The 25,448-nt window shown below is 46.2% G+C and overlaps 1 protein-coding gene across 1 annotated transcript in view; it reads left to right on the top strand.

The window, feature by feature from the left end:
• The window catches only part of SMTNL1 (smoothelin like 1), a 396,202-nt gene that overhangs the window by 174,926 nt on the left and 195,828 nt on the right, over nt 1-25,448 (top strand). The window lies entirely within an intron of this gene.

Genomic DNA, 25,448 nt, shown 5'->3' with positions numbered 1-25,448 from the left:
TCTAAATGTACATGTGACTGTGCAGGTATTAAAAAGATTGTTAATCAAGAATGTGTGGATAATTGTCTCAACGCTCCAACACTTATGTTGTGCTCTAATTGCTGCTTTCTGTGACAATGGGGGTTATTTCCTAAAAGGGCAAATCCACTTTGCACTACAAGTGCAGTTTCAGTGCAGTTTCAAGTGCACTTGTAGTGCAAAGTGTCTTTGCCTTTAGTAACTAACACCCAACAGTGCTTTGTATAAGGTTACACAATCACGCCATTTTCTGGACTCACCACATTTCTGTCAGGGTCAGCTAAAACAAACACAAGCAGGAAATGTCACCAAAGATTTGTTTAATTTTTTTTTATTTGATAAAGGTTTCACACATTGTCTGGCATATTGATAGCCCCCCTACCTGCAAAGAATTCTAGGTATCTTAGCCGGACATCACGGGCACTCAGGGAGGGCAAGCCAGGACGGCCACTTTCAAGCGCCGTCGGGGTTGGTTCATTTTGAATTCCGGCTTCAGGCCCAACTGAGCCAGCATATTTGGCAGAATGTTGCCGTAAAAAGTTGTGTAGAACACAGCACGCCAGGATAATGTGATTCAGTTTGTACTCCGCCATATGTATGGGTGTAAGAAATAGTAATTAAAAACCCTCTGGTCCGGGGTGAGGGTCCTCATCTGGAATGGCCGCATAAGATGGTCCCACAGCGCAAAAGCTTCATCCGCAATGAAGACGAATGGGTGTCCTTCCACATTGTCTTCTGGAGGTGGCAAGTCCAAGCTGCCATTCTGGAGACGCCTGTAGAACTCGGTCTGGGCGATGACTCCACCATCGGACATCCGGCCATTCTTCCCCACGTCCACATACAGGAACTCATAAGTAGCCGACACCACCGCCAACATCACAATACTATTGAACCCCTTATAATTATAATAGTACGACCTTGAGTTGGGTGGTGGGATGATGTGGACGTGTTTCCCATCAATAGCCCCTCCGCAGTTAGGAACGTCCCACCGCTGGGCAAAGTGGGAGGCCACAGTCTGCCATTTCTGTGGCGTGGAAGGAAACTGTTGAGGAAAACAAAACAAAATTAGTCTTTTTGCACATAAAAACATGGAAAGCAGATTAGACACAAACATTCTTGGCCAACATCAAGATAACATTTATTTATGGGAATTTTTAAACACCAAAGTATAAGGTACACCTATCATATCCCCCCCCCCTCCTGGGCCATTTATAACATTATAGGGAGGGGGGAGCTCTTGGACAGGTAACCCTCTCCACTTCATTGAGAGATGAATGCCTAAATAATGGGTATTACTTTGAACAGCCCCTCCTTAGTTACACTATTGGCAGCCCACTGGACAGGTAAGAAGTGTCATAATACAAAGATATAAATACACACTGTACACATTTGAGCACATTTGGACATTCTGCTATTACCTATCAAGATAATAATAGGATACAAAAACTTTAAATATTACCATTTGAAAGTATACAGGCAGGCCCTTGCACTACATGCTTAGGGGAATTCATCCATACATCTGACCACAAAAGAGGTGGGTATAGTGTGTATGGGTTTGGCAAAGTCAGTAGATAGAGGATTGAGGATAGATAGAGAATTGGTATCAGCTGACTTAGCAGTTGGGGGGAGGGAGGGTTCCAAATGATTTGGGGACCCCCCCAAAAAAAGCCTCTGGTACTCTGCCTGAATTTAAAGCACAAATCACATTTTAGGGGGTGTTTGGGATAAAGCACTACTATTGAGCTGATAAAATACATTGTTAAGTGAATATATGAGGTGAATATAGGGCCAGGAGAGCATGCTGGGGAGGTAAGTGAAGGCAAATATGTATGAAGGAGAAAAAAAAATACATAAAAATCCAGCATGCATGAGGACAAAGGGGACATTCACAGCATAATACAATCATGGTAATTAGGGAATGAGGAAAGAAATACAATATATTATCAAACATTATATACAATAAAATGTGATATTAAAGGATAAAAATCTTACCTTAATATACTCCTTCTGGAGGACCTGGATGATGGCAGAACAGGTCTCTGGGATAATGATCCCCAGAGCCTGGGGGGAGATGCCTGTCAAGAACTTCAAGTCCTGCAGGCTTCTCCCCGTCGCCAAGTACCGCAGGGTGGCGAAAAGCCTCTGCTCCGGAGTGATGGCTTGCCTCATGCAGGTATCCTGCCTGCTAATATAAGGGGTTAGCAAAGCCAACAAACGGTGAAATACGGGGTCCGTCATCCGGAGAAAGTTCCTGAAATCATCAGGATTATTCTCACAGATCTCATGGAGCAAAGGCATATGACAGAACTAGTCACGCTGAAGCAACCAATTCTTGGTCCATGAACTCCTCCCCACCCTGTTCATGGACTGGACTTGTGTCAAGGTCAGGACCCCAACACCAAGCCCCCGCACAGCACGAACTCTACGAGGAGTACGTATACGCAACAGAAAACGGTCGGCTGCTCAGAACGAAGTAACAGAACGCACTGAAGAACAGCAAGGCCTGTGAAGAGCGACCTGAAAAACAGTAACGAATGAACAAGAACACAATGACAAGCCACGCGTAGCTTGCTTGCACGCACTGAAGAGCAGATACAAACCCACAAGCACAAACTGAACAGCAGAAAACGATCTGAAAACCACGAGTCTGAAAAAGCGCGAATCGTCTCTCACCAAACTTTTACTAACATGAGATTAGCAAAAGGAGCCCAAAGGGTGCCGCGCTTGGTTCTGAACTGGCCTTTTCTAGTCTTGTACGTGGTTTACGTCACCGCGTTCTTGGTGATCAGAAATTCCGACAACTTTGTGCCACCGTGTGTACGCAAAACAAGTTTGAGCCAACATCCGTCGGAAAAAATCCTAGGATTTTGTTGTCGGAATGTCCGATCAATGTCCGATCGTGTGTACGGGGCATTAGCGTACCCCCCTTTTTTTTTTCTATATTTCAATGTTTCTTTAAGCGCAGTAACGCGCAATAGGTGAGAGAAGAGCCGAGTCTGATGCGTGTTAGGAGCGTAATAGTTTACAATCGTCAGTTCTACATCAAAGATTTTCCCCTGGAGGAGTAAAAATTGTTTAATGGGGTCAGCTATTTCAAGGGAGCATACAAACAGAGTGTTTTTATGGAATGCCACCAGTACTGCTCTCTTTTTTTTTTTCACTGAAACTCGCTTGAAATGTTTGAGGATAATTTCGGTGTAAGAATTTAGGTTGGGAGGAAACAGAAATCCTGGCTTCCTGTACTCCTACCAATGTTAGTGTGTCTGAAAGAGTAGTAAGTAAATGCGCACCTACGTTTCTGAGAGCCTTGTACATTTTGTGAGATAATGGTGAATTTGGAAGAAGTAATTACGGTGGTTGAAATTCAAAGCTTAATGCCAGAAGCTCTGCAGTCAAGCTCACAAGGTTGTTTAGGAACTTGGGCATCCCGACGCGTCGCCCACTAAAAGGTAAGGCGTAGGAGTGGGTAAAGGAAGAGAAGAGACAAATAGTTGTAGCGCTGGTAGATTTACAATCTACCGCAAGTTAGGTAAATTTAGTAAATAGTGTGTTAGGAAGGTTATTAGTTCGCCTCTGTTCCAGCTTGGCTGACGTTGTGTGTGCTTCTGTGCTGACCTGTGGGTGTCACTGTTGCTACTGGCCAGTGTTGGAAAGGCAACGTGTCGAAGTGTATAGATGCTCCTCTGTCTCGGAGACAAGCTCGGTGGAGGTGGTCCTCTGGGTTGCATTCTGGAAAGAGGGTATTTATGGGACAGACGGCATGTTCTGGGGTTCATTTTTTACAGCCACCTGCTGGCCCTCCTGGCCGACAGGTATGCGTTAAGGAGCTACCTCGTGGTCCTCCGATCGGAAGGCCCACGATACAGCGACGCAGGGGTGGGTCCAGAGGCTTGTCTGGGGCCTACCACCGCGGCCAAGGAATGGTCCTGAGCTGTCGGTCCTGTATGACGAAGCTGGACAGCCGAGGAGATCCCAGGGGAGGACACTTCTTGGAGAGATCACGCGGTGAGCTGGTCTATAGAAGGGCCTGGTGACTCGGTTGGAGGACGTATACAAAAGAAGTAACTATACAGCATAGTGTTGCCGGCTCGGCTTAAAGGTTCAGGCACTGTGACTGACTTTCACTGCAGAAAATCTGATACATCCTGTGGCAGAGGATCGTATGGATTTACCCCCCAAACAAGTCTGTGGCAGAGACTTTTGATTCGTGTTGCGTGCTGGCTGCTAGACCGGTGAGAGAGGCCTATCCATACGAGCAAGGAGTGTGTCCCACAAGGGGAGCGCATTCAACATAATTATTTGAATTCTACCAGGACATTTGCCACTAAGATTCTGCAAGAAAATATTTGAGTTTCTCCTGAAAGTTTCCTTTTCCGCCTCTTTCCTGCTACTTCCTAAAGTTTGTCTGTTTAATAAAGTATTGAAAACGTACTCCAGTGTTGGTGCATGTGTCGTCCAGAAGTAAACTCAACAGAACCCTAGACCCGGTGCCGGTGAAACAGAGGGAAGCAAGGTGAAGGTAACAGACCCGCTTAAACCAGCAGCTCCACCGTGAGTTAGTGCTACATAGTTAAAAGCATACAAGAGAGAAGGAGCATACAAGATAGAAGGAAAAAGAGGGGAGGGAATGTGATAGCCAGTAATATGCTAATTAGGGTAATAGGAAGGGTTGCGGAACCAGGAAAAGAGGTATTTAGGTCAATAGTAGAACATCTTGTGTAGGTAAATTAAGATTAGACATTAATGTGGAGCCGCCACTAGCCCACATTTTTTTAAGGGGCTGGGAGTAGTAATACAATCCAGTGAAGGACGTGAGTATTCAAGTATACTGTAGATTTAAGTAGGGATTGGAGATGTAAAGGGGGGGAGGGGGAGTACCCCTGAGCAGGCCCGGACTGGCCATAGGGCAGACCGGGCATTTGCCCGGTGGGCTGGGACCTCCAGCTCCATAGCCTGTTGATGATCAGGCCGCACAGCAGGAGGTAAGCGGCGCCCGCGGCCTGGACAGGGTTAACACAGGCCACGGCCGCCGCTCACCCACCGCTATGCGGCCGTGCCTGTGTCATCTCTGGGCTCCGGTGCAACTACAATAGCAGCTGATTGGTTGAGCGGCTAAGCTGTGTGTCTCTCTCACACACAGCTCAGCCAACGTTGACAGTTTCACTGCTCCTCCTCTTCCCGCCCCTCTACTCTATCTGCTCCGTCCATACCCCCTGTGTCTGCCCTGCCCACACCCCCTGCGTCTGCCCCGCCCACACCCCCTGCGTCTGCCCCGCCCACACATCCCTGGTGGTGAATTAAGGAAGATTAAGGAAGCTGCAGGCAGCCCGCTCCGGAGCCTCATCCTGGGGTGAGTAAGCTCACCCTCTCTCCTGCCTTCCAATGTGTATATAAAACTAATTTAAGGGGTGTTCTGTGGACTCTGATACAAGAGGGGGACTTTGGTGAGCAGAGACCCCCTTAAATCAGTGTTCCCTTTTACATTAGAGTCCACAGAGCTCCCCCTTACAGTAAGTGGGGGCTCAGTGCGGACTCTGATGTAAGACACCTCTGTGCGGACTCTGATGTAAGGGGGCTCTGTGCGGACTCTGATGTAAGGGGGCTCAGTGCGGAATCTGATGTAAAGGGGCTCAGTGCGGACTCTGATGTAAAGGGGCTCAGTGCGGACTCTGATGTAAAGGGGCTCAGTGCGGACTCTGATGTAAAGGGGCTCAGTGCGGACTCTGATGTAAGGGGGCTCAGTGCGGAATCTGATGTAAAGGGGCTCAGTGCGGACTCTGATGTAAGGGGGCTCAGTGCGGAATCTGATGTAAAGGGGCTCAGTGCGGACTCTGATGTAAGACACCTCTGTGCGGACTCTGATGTAAAGGGGCTCTGTGCGGACTCTGATGTAAAGGGGCTCAGTGCGGACTCTGATGTAAAGGGGCTCAGTGCGGACTCTGATGTAAGGGGGCTCAGTGCAGAATCTGATGTAAAGGGGCTCAGTGCGGACTCTGATGTAAAGGGGCTCAGTGCGGACTCTGATGTAAGGGGGCTCAGTGCGGACTCTGATGTAAGGGGGCTCAGTGCGGACTCTGATGTAAAGGGGCTCAGTGCGGACTCTGATGTAAAGGGGCTCAGTGCGGACTCTGATGTAAAGGGGCTCAGTGCGGACTCTGATGTAAAGGGGCTCAGTGCGGACTCTGATGTAAAGGGGCTCAGTGCGGACTCTGATGTAAAGGGGCTCAGTGCGGACTCTGATGTAAGGGGGCTCAGTGCGGAATCTGATGTAAAGGGGCTCAGTGCGGACTCTGATGTAAAGGGGCTCAGTGCGGACTCTGATGTAAGGGGGCTCAGTGCGGAATCTGATGTAAGACACCTCTGTGCGGACTCTGATGTAAGGGGGCTGAGTGCGGACTCTGATGTAAAGGGGCTCAGTGCGGACTCTGATGTAAGGGGGCTCAGTGCGGACTCTGATGTAAAGGGGCTCAGTGCGGAATCTGATGTAAGACACCTCTGTGCGTACTCTGATGTAAGGGGGCTGAGTGCGGACTCTGATGTAAGGGGGGTCTGTGCGGACTCTAATGTAAGGGGGGTTTGTGCGGACTCTGATGTAAGACACCTCTGTGCGGACTCTGATGTAAGGGGGGGTCTGTGCGGACTCTGATGTAAGGGACCTCTGTGCGGACTCTGATGTAAGGGGGGTAATCATTACAGTGCAGTCCCCTTCATATTTATATCAGTGTTCCTGCACATTACAGCGTGGAGGACCGATACACCCCCCCCCCCCGGTCCATAGAAAAATTGGCTGCTCAGTCTAAAATGCCCGGGCCTATTTTTTGTCCCAGTCCGGGCCTGCCCCTGAGTGAATTGTGTTGTGATGCTGCGCTGTGAACTCTCTAACAAGAAATGTAATCCACTATAATAAAGTACTAGTGAAAAAAACAAGTAGTGTTAGATAAAGCAAGTAGATCAAAAACTAAAACACATATCACAATGAATGATGCTAAGCTGCAAGGTAAAACAATACTGAGGTGCAGTAATAAACTTAATGATCAGCACGTAGTGCTAGTGATGGCCACTAAGAGGTGTAAATAATGAGTGAATACAAGTGCAAAATATGCTAAATGCAATCTGAAACAGAAATATATGTGTATAATACTTTATGATAAAATGTCCAATAGGCCGCCTTGGGCTCTAATACACAATAGTTCCAATGAAATTGGAACAATCAACAGATCGTTGAATAAAGTGATGTTCCCTTCACCTTCACAGTCTCAACTTGAAAAAATAACGGCCGATGCCAGGCCAATCCACTGCAGTGACACCTTAATGTGCACAAGCCCCTCACCTTACTGCTGTAAGGTTACAGCATGGATGACTCGGATGCTTTGAACAGGGGTCTTCAAAGGGTCCCTCTTGGGTGGATGCAGCAATTGGTTATGTAATAGATCATGGATATGGACACAGCCTTCGCCTCCAGTTTGCTCAGAAGAAGTGAAGAATGGAAGAAAGATCCCAATAGCATAATACCGTTTACAAATTGGTATTTATTGAAAGTGTACTAGGTAGATACACTCACTTAGTAAAAAACGCTAAAATAACACTTCCGGTTTCACCTATGCCCCAATCTCGACGCATATCATCACATCACATGACTTCATCAGGAAACCCCTAAGTGACTTCCAAGGGCAGGCACGACCCACATAATTGTAGGCAACTGGTATCATGCCAAAAAGGTAATAGACAGGATTAAGAATGCAACCTGAGAGATATTTACATGTATGTCTACAGAAAATATGAGGTAGCCTGAAATCCCTTTTAGAATATAGAATTTAGCATGAAGGCCCCTGCCAACTCACAGAGGTCACAGGGGACACAATCAAATGTGAGAACATCCAGCCAGATAATTACTGTGGATGGCAAGAGCCTTAGAATTACATTACACAGAAGCAAGATAGCCCATATTGGAACACCAGCTGAAAAAAAAAAATGTAAAAAAATAAAATAAACGGGTTTTTCAACTAGGTGGGTTGTCAGCATCCACCATAGAGACAACACTTCTAAGGTCTCTTTTCAAGTAAAAAGAAAAGGCAAACAACATAAAACAAAAAAAGGAAGGCCAACAAAATACCCAAGATGGAGCAAAGTGCGTAGGATCAGACTCCTGTTCAGTCATTGGGTCCAGGACTAGTGTGTGCCCTTTTCTCTGTGGAGCGTTTTCTACGAGGTAGGGGTTCCCAGAGGGGGGTTGGGCATGGAGACTTGCGTGTGGTAGCTTGAGAGTTCTGTGAAGTCGTAGTGTTTGGAGTGGCGAGCTTCAGCCGCTCGAGGACCTCCTGCGCCTCATCGGGTGCTGAAAGAGAGTGTGGCCGGCCATTCAATGAGAACGGCAACCTGGAAGGAAAACACTAGCGATATTTATTGTTATGGCTTTGTAAGACCCGCACATATGGACCAAGGTCCTTGCACTTTTGTAGGGTAGATTGAGACAGGTCAGCGTAGATTTGGTATTTATGGGACTGGAACACTAGGTCTCTACTAGACCAGGCTGCCTGCATGACAGCTTCCTTGATCTTGTAAAAGGTAGGTTTCACAATTATGTCACGTGGGGGGCCTTTCCGCCTTCTTCGGGCCCAAAGCCCTGTGTATGCGATCGAATTCCAATCTGTAAATTGTAACAGATGGGATCAGTTCCTGTAGTAAGGCAGTGGCAGAGGAGTTAAGGTCTTCAATGGACTTCAATGGTCCACAGATTCTGAAATTCTCCCTCCTGTTTCGATTTTCCAAATCTTCAATTTTGGACAAAGCGCTGGTAAGATCAAGTTAAACGGTATTAATGTCCTGTTCTTGGTTATCAATAACGGAGCCCCCCAGGCTCCCAGCAGGGCAGCTGATTGGGGTACCCCGGATAGCAAGGAGTTCAGTGCGGCAGGTGGGTGGTAGTAATTGCAGAGCTGTGTGCGGCTTTCCCCCCTCTCCCTCCAGCTTTCACATGCTGGAGGGAAAGGGACAGACCAGTGTGACAGGCAACTAATAGCGCTGCTCTTCTGCATGGGAGGGTGTGACTGCTAAGTTGCTCCGCCTCCCACCACCTCCTTAGCCAATCAGATTACCCAGCCTGCCACATTTGATCAGAAGATGCTAGTGGCCAGAGCAGGGCGGGATGGAGAGGATCCAGCATACCTGTGCATGAAGAAGGTATGATCACATCTTATCAAACATGTCACAGGCCCACTGGTAATGCTGGCTGCAAAAGTCTAATCATCAGTAGGGATGAGCCGAACACCCCCCAGTTTGGTTCGCACCAGAACCTGCGAACGGACCGAAAATTTGCACGAACGTTAGAACCCCATTGACGTCTATGGGACTCGAACGTTCGAAATTAAAAGTGCTCATTTTAAAGGCTAATATGCAGGGTATTGTCCTAAAAAGGGTTTGGGGACCCTGGTCCTGCCCCAGGGGACATGTATCAATGCAAAAAAAACTTTTAAAAACGGCCATTTTTTCGGGAGCAGTGATTTTAATGATGCTTAAAGTTAAAAAAAAAAAAAAGTTAAATATTCCTTTAAATATCGTACCTGGGGGGTGTCTATAGTATGCCTGTAAAGTGGCGCGTGTTTCCCGTGCTTAGAACAGTCCCTGCACAAAATGTAATTTTTAAAGGAAAAAAAGTAATTTAAATCTGCTTGCGGCTTTAATGTAATGTCGGGTCCTGGCAATATGGATGAAAATCAGTGAGACAAACAGCATGGATACCCCCCAGTCCATTACCAGGCCCTTTGGGTCTTGTATGGATATTAAGGGGAACCCCGCACCTAAATTAAAAAAAGGAAAGGCGTGGGGCCACCAGGCCCTATATACTCTGAACAGCAGTATACAGGCGGTGCAAACAAGACAGGGACTGTAGGTTTGTTGTTAAGTAGAATCTGTTTGTAATTTTGAACTGGTACATTTTTAATGTGTTTAGCTCCAGCCAAAAAATCTATTTTAAACTTTTTGGAAAACATAGGGAAGGGTTATCACCCCTGTGACATTTGTTTTGCTGTCTGTGCTCCTCTTCAGAAGATTTCACCTCATTTTTTGTCCCAATGACAAATGTTTTTTGAAAATTTGGGGTTTCTTGTGAAACAAGGATTGGTGATAAAGCATCAGTGGAAAGGAGAAACGTTTTTCCCATATTAACTCTTACAGGAGAAAATTTCCCTTCCTAGGGGTGGATTTCATCTCACTTCCTGTTGTCTCCTTCCATTTGCAAGTAGGAGTCGTTTGTAAGTTGGATGTTTGAAAGTAGGGGCCTGCCCTATATACTCAGCAGACTGATTCATTTTTATGAAGGTCAGTCGATCGACCGAGTCGGTGGACAGACGCACTCTGTGATCGGTTACAAAGCCTCCAGCAGCACTGAATGTGCGTTCTAAAAGAACGCTGGGTGCAGGACAGGCCAGTAGCTCAATTGCATACTGTGCAAGCTCTGGCCAGTGATCCATCCTCAAGACCCAGTAACCCAGAGGATTTTCGGTAGGACTGGTGTCCAAGTCAGATCTTGCCCCTAGGTATTCCTGCACCATGTAAAACAGATGCTGGCGATGGTTGCTGGAACCGCTCATACCTTGGGGCTGCGGACCAAAAAATTGTCTGAACGCATCGGTCAGACGACCACTTTCTCCACCGCTCCTTCTTTGACTGACTGAAGCCTCAGCAACACGTTGTCCAGAAACAGGAGTTTGTAACCTCCCAGTCTCTGGGAACACGTTGCACAGACCTTTCTGCAAGGCCTCCCGAAGATGTTTCATCCTCTTCTCCCTCTGCGATGGCAAGATAAGGTCCGCAACCTTACCCTTGTAATGTGGATCAAGGAGGGTTGCCAGCCAGTATTGGTCCTTCTCCTTGATACCACGAATACGAGGATCCTTACGCAGGCTTTGCAGGATCAGGGAGGCCATGCAGCGTAGGTTTGCTGAGGCATTCGGTCCGGAGTCCTCTGGGTCACTAAGGACAACATGGTCCGCAGCCACCTCCTCCTAGCCACGCACAAGTCCATGTGTTTCTTGGGACTGATCCCTTAAAGACTGCTGCTGATGCTGAGTGCCAGGCTCCACCTCCATACTGACACAATCCTCCTCCTCCTCGTCCTCTTCCTGTGTGATCGGTGGGCACACAGGAACACTGTCTGGATAAAGGGGGCCTTGAGAGCTAAGGAAGTCCTCCTCTTCCTGCCTCTGTTCAGCCTCAAGTGCCCTGTCCATTATTCCACGCAGCGTGTGCTCCAACAGGTGGACAAGGGGGACAGTGTCACTGATGCATGCACTGTCACAGCTCACCATCCTCGTGGCCTCCTCAAATGGTGACAGGACAGTGCATGCATCCCTGATCATGGCCCACTGGCGTGGGGAAAAAAAAAACAAGCTCCCCTGACCCTGTCCTGGTGCCATAGTCGCACAGGTACTCATTGATGGCCCTCTGCTGTGTGTGCAGCCGCTGCAGCATGGCCAACGTTGAGTTCCACCTGGTGGGCATGTCACAGATTAGGCGGTTCTTGGGCAGGTTAAACTCCTTTTGGAGGTCTGCCAGCCGAGCACTGGCATTATATGACCGGCGGAAATGCACACAGACTTTCCTGGCCTGCCTCAGGACATCCTGTAAGCCTGGGTACCTGCCTAAGAACCGCTGCACCACCAAGTTAAGGACGTGAGCCAAACAGGGCACATGGGTCATTTGTCCCTGTCGGAGGGCAGAGAGGAGGTTGGTGCCATTGTCGCAAACCACCATTCCCGCCTTAAGTTGGCGTGGTGTCAACCACCTCTGAACCTGCCCCTGCAGAGCTGACAGAACCTCTGCCGGAGTGTGGCTCCTGTCCCCCAAGCACACCAGCTCAAGCACCGCATGGCATCATTTGGCCTGCATACTTGCGTAGCCCCTTGAACGGGGCTACGCAAATATGAACGGGGCTACGGAGCACCGCTGGTTCCGAGGACAAAGCACAGGAAGAGGCCATGGAGGAAGAAGAAGAGGAGGGGGTGGAGGAGAGAGGTGTGTCACAATCATTAGTAGTGGCATTTTGGAGGCGTGGTGGCGGAACAACCTCCAACACTACTGCACCTTGTCCTGCATCCTTCCCAGCTGCAAGCAGAGTCACCCAATGCGCGGTGAAACTTAGGTAATGTCCCTGTCCATGTCTGCTGGACCATGAGTCAGCGGTAATATGCACCTTACCGCTGACCGCCCTGTCCAGCGTGGCCAAGACATTGCCTTCCACATGCGTAGAGAGCCGGAATCGCCTTCTATGAGAAAAAGTGGCGTTTGGGTACCTGCCACTGAGGAACCGCACATTCCACAAACTCACGGAAGGGGACAGAGTCTAGCAACTGAAAAGGCAGCAGTTGAAGTGCTAGCAATTTTGCCAAGCTAGTATTCAACCGCTGGGCATGTGGATGGCTGGGAGCGAACTTCTTTCGGCGGTGCAGCAGCTGGGGCAGGGAAATTTGCCTGGTACAATCTGATGTCGGTGTACCGAAAGGAGATTGCCCACAAGTACTTGGCTGTGACACACCTAATTCTACACCTTCATTCCTCTCAGTGCAGGTCTCAGAGAGGACTGAAGGTATAGTGGGGTTGGAGATCTCAGCTGAGGAGCAAGGAGAGGTCCTCTTTGATCTTTGGTGTGGGTCTTTTAAATACGCTTGCCAACGAACTGCATGGCAGGTCAACATATGTCTGGTCAAGCATGTGGTGCCCAAGCGGGAGATGTTTTGGCAACGAGAGATACGCTTGAGACATATGTTGCAAGTAGCAGCGGTGCGATCTGATGCACTCATCTCAAAAAAGGCCCACACCAAAGAATTTTTTGAATAACGCGCAGAGACTGCAGCGCCCTGCACATGCGGAGCTTTGGGGTGTGATGCAGTCAATGTGCTGCCCTTAGGCTGGCCCCTGGAGGGCATCCTGCCTCGTTGGTGATGTGCCGCCTCCTCCTCCCCTCTCCTATCAGGCACCCACGTTGAGTCAGTGACCTCATCATCCCCTCCCTCCTCATCTCTGGATCAAACCTGGCAGTATGCTGCAGCAGGGGGAGCATGACTACCAGATTGCTGTCCTTCTTGGGCACCCCCTCTGTCCGTGCTCACATTACTGCCTTCATCTAGCTCAGTATCATCATCAGAGCCTTCCAAACGCTGGGCATCCTCCTGGAGCATGTACCCAACACTGTAGTCAAACAGTTCGAGGGACTCCTCAGGAGGACATGGTGGGGCTAGGGAAGGAGTCACTGATGACTAGGGATGAGCCGAACACCCCCCTGTTCGGTTCGCACCAGAACATGCGAACAGGAAAAATGTTAGTTCGAACACGCGAACACCGTTAAAGTCTATGGGACACGAACATGAATAATCAAAAGTGCTAATTTTAAAGGCTTATATGCAAGTTATTGTCATAAAAAGTGTTTGGGGACCTGGGTCCTGCCCCAGGGGACATGGATCAATGCAAAAAAAAGTTTTAAAAACGGCCGTTTTTTCAGGAGCAGTGATTTTAATAATGCTTAAAGTCAAACAATAAAAGTGTAATATCCCTTTAAATTTCGTACCTGGGGGGTGTCTATAGTATGCCTGTAAAGGGGCGCATGTTTCCTGTGTTTAGAACAGTCTGACAGCAAAATGACATTTTGAAGGAAAAAACTCATTTAAAACTACTCGCGGCTATTGCATTGCCGACAATACACATAGAAGTTCATTGATAAAAACGGCATGGGAATTCCCCAAAGGGGAACCCCGAACCAAAATTAAAAAAAAAAAAATGACGTGGGAGTCCTCCTAAATTCCATACTAGGCCCTTCAGGTCTGGTATGGATATTAAGGGGAACCCCGGCCAAAATTTAAAAAAAAAAATGACGTGGGGTTCCCCCTAAATTCCATACCAGACCCTTCAGGTCTGGTATGGATTTTAAGGGGAACCCCGCGCCAAAAAAAAAAAAAAAACGGCGTGGGGTCCCCCCAAAAATCCATACCAGACCCTTATCCGAGCACGCAACCTGGCAGGCCGCAGGAAAAGAGGGGGGGACGAGAGTGCGGCCCCCCCTCCCTCCTGAACCATACCAGGCCACATGCCCTCAACATTGGGAGGGTGCTTTGGGGTAGCCCCCCAAAACACCTTGTCCCCATGTTGATGAGGACAAGGGCCTCATCCCCACAACCCTGGCCGGTGGTTGTGGGGGTCTGCGGGCGGGGGGCTTATCGGAATCTGGAAGCCCCCTTTAACAAGGTGACCCCCAGATCCCGGCCCCCCCCTGTGTGAAATGGTAAGGGGGTACATAAGTACCCCTACCATTTCACGAAAAAAGTGTCAAAAATGTTAAAAATGACAAGAGACAGTTTTTGACAATTCCTTTATTTAAATGCTTCTTCTTTCTTCTATCTTCCTTCATCTTCTGGTTCTTCTGGCTCTTCTGGTTCTTCCTCCGGCGTTCTCGTCCAGCATCTCCTCCGCGGCGTCTTCTGTCTTCTTCTCCTCGGGCCGCTCCGCACCCATGGCATGGGGGGGAGGCTCCCGCTCTTCTCTTCTTCTTTTCTTCTCTTCTTCATTTTCTTCTCCGGGCCGCTCCGCAATCCATGCTGGCATGGAGGGAGGCTCCCGCTGTGTGACGGCGCTCCTCGTCTGACAGTTCTTAAATAACGGGGGGGGCGGGGCCACCCGGTGACCCCGCCCCCCTCTGACGCACGGTATCTTGACGGGACTTCCCTGTGGCATTCCCCGTGACGTCACAGGGAAGTCCCGTCAAGTCACCGTGCGTCAGAGGGGGGCGGGGTCAACGGGTGGCCCCGCCCCCCCGTTATTTAAGAACTGTCAGACGAGGAGCGCCGTCACACAGCGGGAGCCTCCCTCCATGCCAGCATGGATTGCGGAGCAGCCCGGAGAAGAAAATGAAGAAGAGAAGAAAAGAAGAAGAGAAGAGCGGGAGCCTCCCCCCATGCCATGGGTGCGGAGCGGCCCGAGGAGAAGAAGATAGAAGACGCTGCGGAGGAGATGCTGGACGAGAACGCCGGAGGAAGAACCAGAAGAGCCAGAAGAACCAGAAGAACCAGAAGATGAAGGAAGATAGAAGAAAGAAGAAGCATTTAAATAAAGGAATTGTCAAAAACTGTCTCTTGTCATTTTTAACATTTTTGACACTTTTTTCGTGAAATGGTAGGGGTACTTATGTACCCCCTTACCATTTCACACGGGGGGGGGCCGGGATCTGGGGGTCACCTTGTTAAAGGGGGCTTCCAGATTCCGATAAGCCCCCCGCCCGCAGACCCCCACAACCACCGGCCAGGGTTGTGGGGATGAGGCCCTTGTCCTCATCAACATGGGGACAAGGTGTTTTGGGGGGCTACCCCAAAGCACCCTCCCAATGTTGAGGGCATGTGGCCTGGTACGGTTCAGGAGGGAGGGGGGGCCGCACTCTCGTCCCCCCCTCTTTTCCTGCGGCCTGCCAGGTTGCGTGCTCGGATAAGGGTCTGGTATGGATTTTTGGGGGGACCCCACGCCGTTTTTTTTTTTTTTTTTTTTGGCGCGGGGTTCCCCTTAAAATCCATACCAGACCTGAAGGGCCTGGTATGGAATTTAGGGGGATTCCCACGTCATTTTTTTTTTTTAATTTTGGTTCGGGGTTCCCCTTTGGGGAATTCCCATGCCGTTTTTATCAATGAACTTCTATGTGTATTGTCGGCAATGCAATAGCCGCGGGTAGTTTTAAATGAGTTTTTTCCTTCAAAATGTCATTTTGCTGTCAGACTGTTCTAAACACAGGAAACATGCGCCCCTTTACAGGCACACTATAGACACCCCCCAGGTACGAAATTTAAAGGGATATTACACTTTTATTGATTGACTTTAAGCATTATTAAAATCACTGCTCCTGAAAAAACGGCCGTTTTTAAAACTTTTTTTTGCATTGATCCATGTCCCCTGGGGCAGGACCCAGGTCCCCAAACACTTTTTATGACAATAACTTGCATATTAGCCTTTAAAATTAGCACTTTTGATTTCTCCCATAGACTTTTAAAGGGTGTTCCGCGGCATTCGAATTTGCCGCGAACACCCCAAATTGTTCGCTGTTCGGTGAACTTGCGAACAGCCAATGTTCGAGTCGAACATGAGTTCGACTCGAACTCGAAGCTCATCCCTACTGATGACATTGAGCCGAGGGAAGAGGCCGCTGCTTTGCCAGACAAAGTACCCTGAGCATGGGTGAGAGAGGATGAGGAGGATGAGGACGGCTTGGTCATCCACTCGACCAAGTCTTCCGCGTGTTGCGGCTCAACACGGCCAGCTGCCGAAAATTAGGCCAAGAGTGTCCCACGGCCACATGCTGATGAGGATGCACCATCTCCACGACCAGCACTGTTGCCTCTAGACACAGAGCCTGCTTGCCCTCTTTTATTGGCTTGTGACTGTCTGCCTCTCCTTGTTGGCCTTCCAGACATACTAATGGCCTGTAGCTGCACTAAGCTGGGATATATATATATATATATATATATATATATATATATATATATATATATATATGTACTGATACTGCAGCTAGCAATATCAACTGCCTGCCTGTAGTATGAGAACACCACCAACCTTCTACAGGTAGCTTTAGCTGAACACTGTGCAGAGCTCGCAAAAAACTAACTTGTAGCTTATTTAGCTGCCTGCGGTAGTGATAGGATCAGGAAAACACCACCAACCTTCTACAGGTAGCTTTAGGTGAACACTGTGCAGAGCTCGCCAAAAAATAACTTGTAGCTTATTTAGCTGCCTGCGGTAGCGATAGGATCAGGAAAACACCACCAACCTTCTACAGGTAGCTTTAGGTGAACACTGTGCAGAGCACGCACTACACTAACTTGTAGCTTATTTAGCTGCCTGCGGTAGTGATAGGATCAGGAAAATACCACCAACCTTCTACAGGTAGCTTTAGCTGATCACTGTGCAGAGCTCGCAAAAAAATAACTTGTAGGTTTAGCTGAACACTGTGAGGAGGACGCACTACACTAACTTGTAGCTTTAGCTGAACACTGTGCAGAGGTCTCACTACACTAACTTGTAGCTTTAGCTGAACACTGTGCAGAGGTCTCACTACACTAACTTCTAGTTTTAGTTGAACACTGTGCAGAGGTCGCACTACACTAACTTGTAGTTTTAGCTGAACACTGTGAGCAGGACGCACTACACTAACTTGTAGCTTTAGCTGAACACTGTGCAGAGGTCTCACTACACTAACTTGTAGTTTTATCTGAACACTGTGAGGAGGACGCACTACACTAACTTGTAGCTTTAGCTGAACACTGTGCAGAGGTCTCACTACACTAACTTGTAGTATTAGCTGAACACTGTGAGGAGGACGCATCACACTAACTTGTAGCTTTAGCTGAACACTGTGCAGAGGTTGCACTAAACTAACTTGTAGCTTTAGCTGAACACTGTGAGGAGGAAGCACTACCCTAACTTGTAGTTTTAGCTGAACACAGTGCAGAGGTCACACTAAACTAACTTGTAGCTTTAACTGAACACTGTGAGGAGGAGGAGGACGCACTACACTAACTGTAAATAGTCTAGCTGCCTGACTGTGGTACTAATAGGATCAAAAGAACACCAGAAATTTGCTTCAGGTAGCTGTAAATACTGTAACAAGACAAGCCTGCCTGTCAGTAGGAAGATAACAGGAACGGATCTAGCTAAACTGAATACAGTGTATATATATATATATATATATATATATATATATATATATATGCAACACCTGGGATGCATATATATATACACAATACACTATGAGTGCAGCTAACTCACTGACTGTCCTGCCTAATCTAGCTAACTCAAATGAAATGACACTGTCTCTCTCTCTCTATCTAAGCACACCGGAACACACTACACAGGGCCGCCGTGTAGGCGGCCTTATATAGTGTGGGGCGTGTTCTAAACCCCCGAGCCATAATTGGCCAAAGCCACCCTGGCTTTGGCCAATTACAGCTCTCTCTACCGACGGTGCTGTGATTGGCCAAGCATGTGGGTCATAGTGCATGCTTGGCCAATCATCAGCCAGCAATGCACTGCGATGCCGCAGTGAATTATGGGCCATGACACGCCACACGAATTTGGCGCGAACGGCCCATATCGTTCGCAATTCGGCGAACAACCGAACAGGCGATGTTCGAGCCAAACATGGGTTCGACTCGAACGCGAAGCTCATCCCTAATCATCAGTGTGTTCATCCATCCTGTGTGTAGAATAGGCAATGCTCACACTGATCAAGGGATGACTTCCCCTCTGTCTTCTCACACTGCTTCTTATCTCTGTTTTTATTTACATTGCACACACCATGGGTGAATGAAGATTAGACTTCTGCAAGATGCTGCAACTTCAGCAGTTTCTATAGAGCTATTTATGCCAGAGTCCTTGTCAGCCATTCATGATTTGTTTGACCTTTTCCTTTTATGTTCTCTTTGAAGGAATTAGCTGGTCAGACTGGGAGCTTCACAGACCTGTTAACTATTTATTCTTCCTGTGCTTGAGCAATTGACTATTAGTAAAGTTTTTTGTTTTTTTGGCACGTTGTTACATCTTGTAAACTCCTGTTGCAGACAATGTACAATGCCTGCAGTCTCTGAACATCTCCTGTATCATGTCCGCAGTCTCTGACCATCTCTTGTATCATGTCTGCAGTCTGTCCATCTCTTGTATCATGTCCGCAATCTCTGACCATTTCTTTTATTATGGCCGCAGTCTCTGATCATCACCTGTATTATGGCCGCAGTCTCTGACCATCACTTCTATGATGGCTGCAGTCTCTGACCGTCTCCTGTATTATGGCCATAGTCTCTGACCGACTCCTGTATTAGGGCCGCAGTCTCTGACTATCTCCTGTATCATGGCCGCAGTCTCTGACCGTTCTCTGTATTATGGCCGCAGTCTCTGACCGTCTCCTGTATTATGGCCGCTGTCTCTGCCTATCACCTGTATTATGGCCGCAGTCTCTGATCGTCTCCTGTACTATGCCTGCAGTCTCTGACCCTCTCCTGTACTATGTCTGCAGTCTCTGAACATCTCCTGTATCATGTCGGCAGTCTCTAACCATCTCTTGTATCATGTCCGCAATCTCTGACCATTTCTTATATTATGGCCGCAATCTCTGACCATCACCTGTATTATGGCCGCAGTCTCTCACCATCACCTGTATTATGACTGCAGTCTCTGACCGTCTCCTGTATTACGGCCGCAGTCCCTGACCATCTCCTGTATTAGGGCAGCATGTCTCTGACCATCTCCTGTATTAAGGCCGCAGTCTCTGACCATCTCCTGTATTATGGCTAGCATTGCCACCTCAACCTAAACCCGAACACATATGAATTACACAGGTTCTGAGGCTAATTTAATGCAGATAAGGCACCAAGTGAGTTTTTATTACCACCTTTTTCAGCCACAGAACCTGTGTAATTAATATGTGTTCAGATTTAAAGGGATGAGGTGCCAACCCTAATTATGGCCGCAGTCTCTGACCATTTTCTGTATTATGGCCGCAGTCTCTGACCATTTCCTGTATTATGGCCACAGTCTCTGACCATCTCCTGTATTATGGCTGCAGTCTCTGCCCATCACCTGTATTATGACCGCAGTCTCTGCCCATCACCTGTATTATGGCCACAGTCTCTGACCGTCTCCTGTATTATGGCCACAGTCTCTGACCATTTTGTGTACTATGTCTGCAGTCTCTGACTTTCTCCTGTACTATGTCTGCAGTCTCTGACCCTCTCCTGTACTATGTCTGCAGTCTATGAACCTCTCCTGTAGTAAGTTTTGCAGTCTCTGACCACCTCCCGTAGAATTTCTGCAAAAAGGGGGGCTACAAGCAGGGTAGGTGGTGAGGGAATGTGTACCTAGGCATAGTGGATAGTGAGAAATGGGTAGGCCCAGGCATGTTGGGTGGTGAGGAAAGAGGGCTGCAGGTGGACTGGGTGGCCACACAAAATATTGATTTTGTGTGGCCACCATTATTTTCCAGCACTGCCTTAACTCTCTTGGGCATGGAGTTCACCAGAGCTTCACAGGTTGCCACAGGAGTCCTCTTCCACTCCTCCATGACAACATCACGGAGCTGGTGGATGTTAGAGACCTTGCACTCCTCCACCTTCTGTTTGAGGATGCTCCGCATATGCTCAATAGGGCTTAGGTCTGGAGACATGCTTGGCCAGTCCATCACCTTTACCCTCAGCTTCTTTAGCAAGGCAGTGGTCATCCTTGAGGTGTTTTTGGGGACGTTATCATGTTAGAATACTGCCCTGCGGCAGAGTCTCAGAATGCTCTGCTTCAGTACACAGTACATGTTGGCATTCATGGTTCCCTTAATGAACTGTAGCTCCCCAGCAGCACTCATACATCCCCAGACCATGACACTCCCACCACCATGCTTGACTGTAGGCAAGACACACTTGTCTTTGTACTCCTCACCTGGTTGCCGCCACACACCCTTGACACCATCTGAACCAAATAAGTTTATCTTGGTTTCATCAGACCACAGGACATGGTTCCAATAATCCATGTCCATAGTCTGCTTGTCTTCAGCAAACTGTTTGTGGGCTTTTTTGTGCATCATCTTTAGAAGAGGCTTCCTTCTGGGATGACAGCCATGCAGTCCAATTTGATGCAGTGTGCCGCATATGGTTTGAGCACTGACAGGCTGACTCCCCACCCCTTCAACCTCTGCAGGCAATGTTGGCAGCACTCATACGTCTATTTTCCAAAGACAACCTCTGGATATGACGCTGAGCACGTGCACTCAACTTCTTTGGTCAACCATGGGGAGACCTGTTCTGAGTGGAACCTGTCCTGTTAAACCGCTGTATGGTCTTGACCACCATGCTGCAGCTCAGTTTCAGAGTCTTGGCAATCTCCTTATAGCCTAGGCCATCTTTATAACGAGTAACAATTCTTTTCAGATCCTCAGAGAGTTCTTTGCCATGAGGTGCCACGTTGAACTTCCAGTGACCAACATGCGAGAGTTTGAGTGATAACACCACATTTAACACACCTGATCCCTATTCACACCTGAGACCTTGTAACACTAACGAGTCACATGACATCGGGGAGGGAAAATGGCTAATTGGGCTCAATTTGGACATTTTCACTTAGGGGGTAATCACTTTTATTGTCAGCAGTTTAGACATTAATGGCTGTGTGTTGAGTTATTTTGAGGGGGACAGCAAATTTAAACTGTTATACAAGCTGTACACTCACTACTTTACATTGTAGCAAAGTGTAATTTCTTCAGTGTTGTCACATGAAAAGTTATAATAAAATATTTACAAAAATGTGAGGGGTGTACTCACTTTTGTGAGATACTGTATATACACTGTATGTATATAGGGGAATTGGCACTGTTCAAGAAATAAATATATACAAGTATATGGAAAAAAAGGGGAGTGTATTATGCTTTAAACGAAAGGGTCATATCAATGACTGAACCAGAGATCTATGTCCATACAAACTGTTTTTTATCCAACTTTTAATATTTAGTTCTCATATGGACATCCTAGTTTCCATACATTCTTTAGTTCGTTCCCCTTATTCCTAACATAATATTTTTAGGAGATGCAGTTTTTTCAGATGCACTTTTTAATATACATATTTTCATCCCATATACATATATTTTTAGTTATATGTACCATTTCATACACATATATGCCCAGAGTATGACAGGCCGTCATGGGAAACATCCACCCATTTTTTATCTAGGTCTTCCACCTATGATTAGAGACTTCCCTTACCCTTATTCCAACTTAGTATTTTTAGGAGATGCAGTTTTTAACATATATACTTTTATCCCATTATACATATATTTGTTTATTTATACACCCAATTTCATACACATATATGTCTTGAGTATGATGGGAGACATTCACCCATTTTCATAATGTGGTCCTATACTTTTGATTATAGATTCGTTGAGATATCAATGTTTATTTTTATTTAACTTTGCATACTTGGTTATACGTACATATATGTATGTGTACACATATATATATGTATATATTTTTATGCAGTCCGATTTTTCTCCCCTTTGGTCATTTTCACATAATCATTTCCATCTTCTGCTCATTTATATATGTAATTTTTATTGCTCTTATATATGCTATTTTTAATGTGCAGATACAGTACTATTTATTATTTCCATTTTAGTATTTCCATTGTTTGCACATTTATATCTGTAATTTTCATTGCTCGTATATATGCTATTTTTAATGTGTAGATACAGTATTATTTTTCCTCTTCTGTTTATTATACAGAGGCACCAATTTGTGACATGTAATCTAATATTCCACTAGGTGGCATGGGATGTTAACCTTTCAACCTTCGCATCCTAGGACAATAGTTGTTTCCAGCCCTGCTGGGTGGGTGTAATTGCATCACACGTTTTTTGGATTGGACATCATGGCGCCTCCATATACTATATATGGACGTATGGTGAACCAAGATGGCCGCGCCTCAGATGACGTCTTGATGACGAAACGCGTAAGGCGTGGTCACGTGCTATGCATACGTCGCTCTCTGCTAGAGACTTCCGGTTGTTGGTAGGCAGGCTGTGGAACGCACGCCGCTACCACGCTGTTGCTGCGGTAATTGGCTCTAAGCCAGCCGGCGGAACTGTGTCAGCTCCATCTTTTTAACTGTTTTAAATAAATATCGCTTTTTGGATTTACGCTATGGGGCTCCTCTTTTCTCATTATTTATGGATATATGCCGGTGGGGATTACTAAGAAAACAGCAGTGGCATACTGGCAAAGGAGAGAAGAATACCACTGAGAGGAACATCGATCGCTAAGGAACATCACTACTGGATCCATATCTACATGCCTATTACCCCTGCAGGGGTTGGGCGCTCCGGTGAGTGAGGGCACAAGTGGGGGCACAACAGAAGACGAGGAACACCAATAACAGCATTTTCCCATGATTTTTTTTGGATTATTTGGATGAACACATCACTACTTCACTGCAGACCTTTGTCACATTTATAGGACACTTTATCAGTTTTTTTCACTTTTCATTATTCAATATATTTTTTTGCTTTTTACTTATACACCTATTATCACTATTTGGGATTTTTTGTCCTTTTCTATACATTGGTTGAGAGAATTAATAGATGCCAGCTGTGTCACACTGTTTATATTGATTATCACTTTTTGGGACTTCTACAGTGATTGAGATTTGAATATATGTCAATTTATATATATTTCGTGTTACTCGTGTATTATAGCTTATTTGATATACACATTTTTAGGTTCTAGCACTTTTTAGGATTTTATTTAATTTTTGGTGCACTTCCACGCACATACACTCCCCTTTTTTTTCATATACTTGTATATATTTATTTCTTGAACAGCGCCAATTCCCCTATCAGAGTTTCTTGTTTTTTTGGATTTCACCTTGGTGATTTTCTTTTTTGGGGGGCTGCAGTTCCTTTTTCTTTGTCCTAAGCGTGGAATAATTGATTTTTATAGTTATATAATGGATATGGGCTGACAGTGCACACTCTCAGGTTTAATTTGAGGGTTTGCACATCCAACTCAGAGGAAGGGTTTAGGAATTACAGCTCTTAAGAATAGATAAAATGGAGGATGGTTGCGCCTATGTCAACAGGTAAATCAATAATGATGAAGATAGTCCATAAACTCAATTGTTGATTAACACCACAGTGACTCCACACAAATGAAAGAGTGCCCGACCACTGTAGAAATTGTCTGCTTACCGGATAGTAAGCAGAAAGAGGCGTTTGGCTATAACCCAGCCACGGCCTTTGTCTTCCAAGGATAGCTGCTGGACACACACAGGATAAATATAAAAAATGCATAAAATCAGTGCCGGCCAGCAAACACAGGAGCCTGTCCTCCTCTCAACAGCGTGGTGACATCAGTGCATGCCCTCCCAGACGCGTTTCATCATAGGTGACGTTTTCAATGGGGTCTTATTTTTGGTAATGTCCATTGATTCCAGACTTCAGGCAGTCATTGTCAGTAAAGGATTCTCAACAAAATATTAAAAATGAACATTTTGTTTATGATTATATTCATTTGTCCAATTACATTTGAGCTCCTGAAAATGGGGGGGGGGGGGGGACTGTGTAAAAAAAATGGTTGCAGTTCCTAAAATTTGTACTTGATATTTATGTTCAACCCCTTGAATTACAGCTGAAAGTCTGCACTTCAAATTCATTTCGTTTTAATTTTATTCTGGTGGAATGCAGAGCCAAAAGTATGAAAATTGTGCCTGTGTCCAAATATATATGGACCTAACTGTATATACATACATACACACACATATACATGAGTATACGGTATATATATATATATATATATATATATATATATATATATATATATATTTTTTTTTTTTTTTATTACATTCTGTCACCAGAACAGTGCAGTGTTACAATAGTAACACTGCACTATTTTAAAGGCAGTGATTGGGATATTTGTTTTGCTTGCTTTTTTATGATTGCTTATATAGCCATGATGGCTGTATATTATAAAGGGAGGACAAAACAGGTGGGACTTTAAATGAAGCATGTAGTTAAATAAAAAAGTCAAAATGTATTGTATAACAGTATTTTACAAGAAAAAATTGTTAGAGCATGTTAGTGATAGCAATGGTTCAAATCCAGTACAGTTAATATATGTACAATCATATGAAACCTTGGTGCTACAGAACAATGGAGGGAGGGGTGGGTAGGTAACCCACCACCCTCTGTGTAGGGCATCAGAATCAATAAATGTAATAATTGGATACAATTTTACATAAAATGGTATATTAAACCATATGATAAGGAAAAGCAGATAACCATAAAATGCTGATACATATGTAATAAAAGGTTGAAACACGGCAGGAGGAAAGCTCGACGCGTTTCGTGAATTAATTCACTCTTCAGGAGCAGGCACATGAAATAGATCTATAATGATATACAGTCAGGTCCATAAATATTGGGACATCAACACAATTCTAATCTTACATCCAAATCAGGTGAACAGTGTAGGAATTACAACAGTTTGTATATGTGGCTCACACTTTTTAAGGGACCAAAAGTAATGAGACAATTGGCTGCTCAGCTGTTCCATGGCCAGGTGTGTGCTATTCCCTCATTATCCCATTTACAAGGAGCAGATAAAAGGTCCAGAGTTCATTTCAAGTGTGCTATTTGCATTTGGAATCTGTTGCTGTCAACTCTCAATATGAGATCCAAAGAGCTGTCACTATCAGTGAAGCAAGCCATCATTAGGCTGAAAAAACAAAACAAACCCATCAGAGAGATAGCAAAAACATTAGGTGTGACCAAATCAACTGACGCGTGAGCTCAGCAACACCAAAAGACCCAGGAGACCATGGAAAACAACTGTGGTGGATGACCGAAGAATTCTTTCCCTGGTGAAGAAAACACC

This window comes from Aquarana catesbeiana, linkage group LG08 (assembly GCF_042186555.1).
Source record: "Aquarana catesbeiana isolate 2022-GZ linkage group LG08, ASM4218655v1, whole genome shotgun sequence".
Taxonomy (NCBI): Eukaryota; Metazoa; Chordata; class Amphibia; order Anura; family Ranidae; genus Aquarana; species Aquarana catesbeiana.
Note: the sequence above shows the minus strand (reverse complement) of the source record. Positions and strands in the feature narration are given on the sequence as shown.